The sequence below is a fragment of the Palaemon carinicauda genome, chromosome 13, assembly GCF_036898095.1.
Source record: "Palaemon carinicauda isolate YSFRI2023 chromosome 13, ASM3689809v2, whole genome shotgun sequence".
In the NCBI taxonomy this organism is placed as follows: Eukaryota; Metazoa; Arthropoda; class Malacostraca; order Decapoda; family Palaemonidae; genus Palaemon; species Palaemon carinicauda.
In genome coordinates this window covers 63,771,892-63,776,891 of record NC_090737.1, presented here as the reverse complement: position 1 = coordinate 63,776,891, position 5,000 = coordinate 63,771,892, and positions in this window count along the sequence as shown.

The window sequence follows — 5,000 nt, the reverse complement described above, 5'->3', positions numbered from 1 at the left end:
TACGACTATTTTCTATCCACTTTACGAGGCAAAACCACCTAAATAGATTCATATTCACTCTGGCTGATGATTCATCTCTCACACCTATTCTTACCCTCACTTCCTCATATATAACTCTATCCAGTAGAGATACAGCCATACTCATTCGCCTCTTCATCATGAGCATATTCGGTTGCTATCTTTCCGTCAGTTTCATTCCCTACAAATCTGCAGCGGCCATCACAGTTGATAAAATAAGTTTCTCCAACAAAATTATTTTTACATTCAACCCTAACCCTCTGTTCTTCACCACTCCCTTCATTGAAGTCAACTCTATATATCCTTTATTCACTCCTTGACGTACATCTACATCCATTCCTCCACTGAGGTAATAACAGAACCCAAATACTTTAACTGATCTCGTTCCTAAAGTAAATCTCAAGTATATATGACATTCAATTTAGCACCACCCTCCCTTCTCGTGCATCGCATAAGCTTACTCTTACCCACATATATCTGAATTTCCTTCTATCACACATCCTTCAACTGTCACTATTCGACACAGCTCTCTCCCACACCAACCAATACAGTATTAGCCACAAACCAAAACTTATCCACCTTCCACTTATGATGACTCTCTTCTTTCAGTTTCAATTTTCAACCAAAAACTTAAGCATTTACCTCTCTTATAGCTCCATCAATAAAGAAACTGAACAACCATTGGGACATCACCCATCCCTGTCTGAGCCCCGTTCTTATTGGAAACCACCCACTCACTTCATATCCTATTCTAACTCATGCTTTACTGACTATGTATAAACTATTGAATGGTCGCAACTACCTCCCAATATTTCCTTATAACCTCATCATATTCGACATTGCTTTCCTATAAAATCTGACATAAGCTCTCTACAGATCCATAAATACAACATAAACCTCCTTACCTTTCGCTAAATATCCGTTGTATATCTGCCTATTTATAAAACTTTGATCCATACATCCCATATCTATTTAACAACCACCCTGCAATTCTATGATTTTATCATCTGTTTTATTGTCATTCCTAATGATTAGAATTGTATCATACACTTATCCAACCACAATCAATAAACAAATAACCCTAGAATTACAACACTCATGCATATCTCCCTTACCTTCGTATATTGGAACAATGCACATACACCCAGTCCATTGAAACGATTGACTTCAGAAAACATATATTAAACAATGTCACCAACCATTCCATTACAGTCACACTCCGTTACCCAAAGATTTAAGAAGCCCTCCCACCACCAAGTAACAAACTACCAATTAGCTACGATGGTGAAGATGGGTTGATTTCAATTCTAAGTACAAAACACCTGAATTCGACAGAAGAATTGTCATTGACTTTTATCTTTCTTCGTGGCCAAGTGGTTTAGTCACTGTCTATACAAGCTTGCCGACCAGGGTTCGATTCCAGGCCGGACACAAGGTCTTGTCTTTGTGTGATTTCGCCTGGGGCTCTGATCCCGAGGTCGTTAAGAAAATCCAGACATTAATGTATCAAAAATATATATGGCTTATTTGAATATGAAAAACACGTCTAAATGTGCAAAATTTATCATTAATTAAATGCCAAGTAACAAACTACCAATTAGCTACGATGGTGAAGATGGGTTGATTTCAATTCTAAGTACAAAACACCTGAATTCGACAGGTATAAGTACAGAAGAATTGTCATTGACTTTTATCTTTCTTCGTGGCCAAGTGGTTTAGTCACTGTCTATACAAGCTTGCCGACCAGGGTTCGATTCCCGGCTGGACACAAGGTCTTGTCTTTGTGTGATTTGGCCTGGGGCTCTGATCCCGAGGTCGTTAAGAAAATCCAGACATTAATGTATCAAAAATATATATAGCTTATTTGAATATGAAAAACACGTCTAAATGTGCAAAATTTATCATTATTCGAATGCCAAGTAACAAACTACCAATTAGCTACGATGGTGAAGATGGGTTGATTTCAATTCTAAGTACAAAACACCTGAATTCGACAGGTATAAGTACAGAAGAATTGTCATTGACTTTTATCTTTCTTCGTGGCCAAGTGGTTTAGTCACTGTCTATACAAGCTTGCCGACCAGGGTTCGATTCCCGGCCGGACACAAGGTCTTGTCTTTGTAGGATTTCGCCTGGGGCTCTGATCCCGAGGTCGTTACGAAAATCCAGACATTAATGTATCAAAAATATATATGGCTTATTTGAATATGAAAAACACGTCTAAATTTGCAAAATTTATCATTAATCGAATGCCAAGTAACAAACTACAAATTAGCTACGATGGTGAAGATGGGTTGATTTCAATTCTAAGTACAAAACACGTGAATTCGACAGGTATAAGTACAGAAGAATTGTCATTGACTTTTATCTTTCTTCGTGGCCAAGTGGTTTAGTCACTGTCTATACAAGCTTGCCGACCAGGGTTCGATTCCCGGCCGGACACAAGGTCTTGTCTTTGTGTGATTTCGCCTGGGGCTCTGATCCCGAGGTCGTCAAGAAAATCCAGACATTAATGTATCAAAAATATATATGGCTTATTTGAATATGAAAAACACGTCTAAATGTGCAAAATTTATATATATATATATATATATATATATATATATATATATATATATATATATATATATATATATATATATATATATATATATATATATATATATATATATATATATATATATATATATATAATATCTCTTCAGGGCTAATAACTCATCGAAATAATTCTCAAATTATGTTATTGTATTTCAGTTATAAAACCAATATAACAATAAAACAAAAGTTACATAAGCATTATTCTTTTTAAATATGAATGGAATAAGTTAGCAATATACTTTATGTATGCCTAACTTATGTCACTATATGGTTGTTAAACATGCTACTTCTTTAATATTAAATTAAAAAAAAAATATTCTTACAATTGATGTCTACAGAGACTATATCTATAGAGCACTACATGCATAACTACAATTCATGTTTCACCTTCGCCATGACACTGATATAATACTGTGCACAATAGACCACCCTTTTCACCTTTACAATTATGAGCGCACAATGGAAACCGATTTATAACCAAAACTTGTGAATTTATTACAAGCTACAGCAGCAGCCGAAAATATGGTCAAGATATGATGCTGCCCAGTGTATAACTTGTCGCAACTGGAATCATCTGGGCTAGAGGCTGCAATGACTGGTTTCATACTCTCTGTCCAGATACTGGCCTGGTACATGCATCAGCTGACATGGTGGAGCAATGCATTCCGTGATGACGATAGCCTTTCCACCAGTTTCACCCTGTTAGAAAAGAACTTTTGCCAAAGGTTGTTAAACTTAGTGGGTTGAACTGTGCTCGCATACATTGCTCAGATAAAACCCTCAATTACACTGAATATTTGAAAGAATGTGTATTAAGGAACGATTACTGAAGATGATGCTACGATTAATCTTGTTATCATAATTGGGAGTGACGGCTGTGTGTTTCAAGCTGATTTGACTCCTATACATTTAAACTTTGAAATAATGTCACTTTTAATGAAAGTATGGAAGAATGTCAACACATGACATTTCTCTTCAGCTAGTTCCATTGTCATTATGTTAAAGGAATACATGAAGAAAGAAAACTCAAATATGTTTCCGAAGAGGGTGCAAAGTGAGATAAAAGACAGCTAATATTTGGTAAAAGATTACATCACTTCAATTAATGTCGGCGGCACTTCAGGGACAAACAAAGTTTTGATAAAAAGCTTTTTTCTAGCAATATTGGAGACATTTTTTTCTTATGACACAAAAACGGGACAAGATTTCATAAGAAAATTTTGTTTTAGAAGCTTCCATGGCTAGGCTGCACCGGGCATTTAAAGGAAACCAATCAGGATGCAAATATATAAAGAAATCTCTTCAAATGGAAATGTCCATTGCTCATTACAATTACCTCCACGAATACAGCGGTGTATAAGCTTAGAGAAAAGACTGTTCAGACAAGATGGGAACAATATAATAAAACCAGAAGTCAGACAGAGCCAGGTTCCAACGGGAGTCTCCATCAGAAAATAAACACTCATCTCAGAGATCCTGTCATGTCCGGGGCAGAGATGTTTTGCAAAGGAAAAAGAGAAGCAGCTAGTCACTCCTGCTTGTGGCAAGACAGCCAGCGCTTCCTGTTTGTAATGAGAAACCATTTTTTTTTTTTTGGGGGGGGGGGGGGTTGCTCCCTTTTTTCATAATCTGAGTTCTGGGACGATATATTTTTTGTCGCACCTTGAAGCCACCCATTCAGTTACGTATTGAAGTCTGAACTCACTATGCTAGCTTTATCTCTACAGCTGAACTTCACCTGTCCTTCAGCAATATTTTAACCCCGAAGTCCCTGTACCAGCATCATTTCAGGAGCTTAGGAAAATTCTCCAACTTTCAATTTGAGTATTTTTTTCCTACTTTCTACCTTGGTACCCTTATCTATCAATATTCTGAATGGATTTGCTTTGTTGTTGAAAGTCAAGAGAAAAAACCAATAATTTTCATTGTACGTAAGTTTGGGAATAAAGATATTCTTTTGTGAGTTTTATTGTATCTACTTATCCATATTTCAATGGACCTTGTCGAAATCCTTTTTTGTTTATAGTTTGAAAAGCCCCATAAAAATTCTAAAATCATAACACCCAGGCAGACTGAGTTGATTTGCTAGTACCGAGAATACGTCTCTGCACTGAATCTCACCTATAAATCCAAGTCAGGATACCAATCTAGAAAACGATAAAATCACCTACAAGGATCTTAACTACATCCTTACCAACAATTGTGACAATATTGAATGTTGCCCCTTTCTTTAGGGTTGAGGCCATCATGCACATGTAGCAAAATCATGCTGTCTGCCTCTCTCTGGTCTCTCATATCCATAGTTTATGCAGGTTGATTTGACAAAACTCTCTTTCCAGAGGGAATGTATACTCAGTTTTAAGATGGGTGAATATGATTAGCTA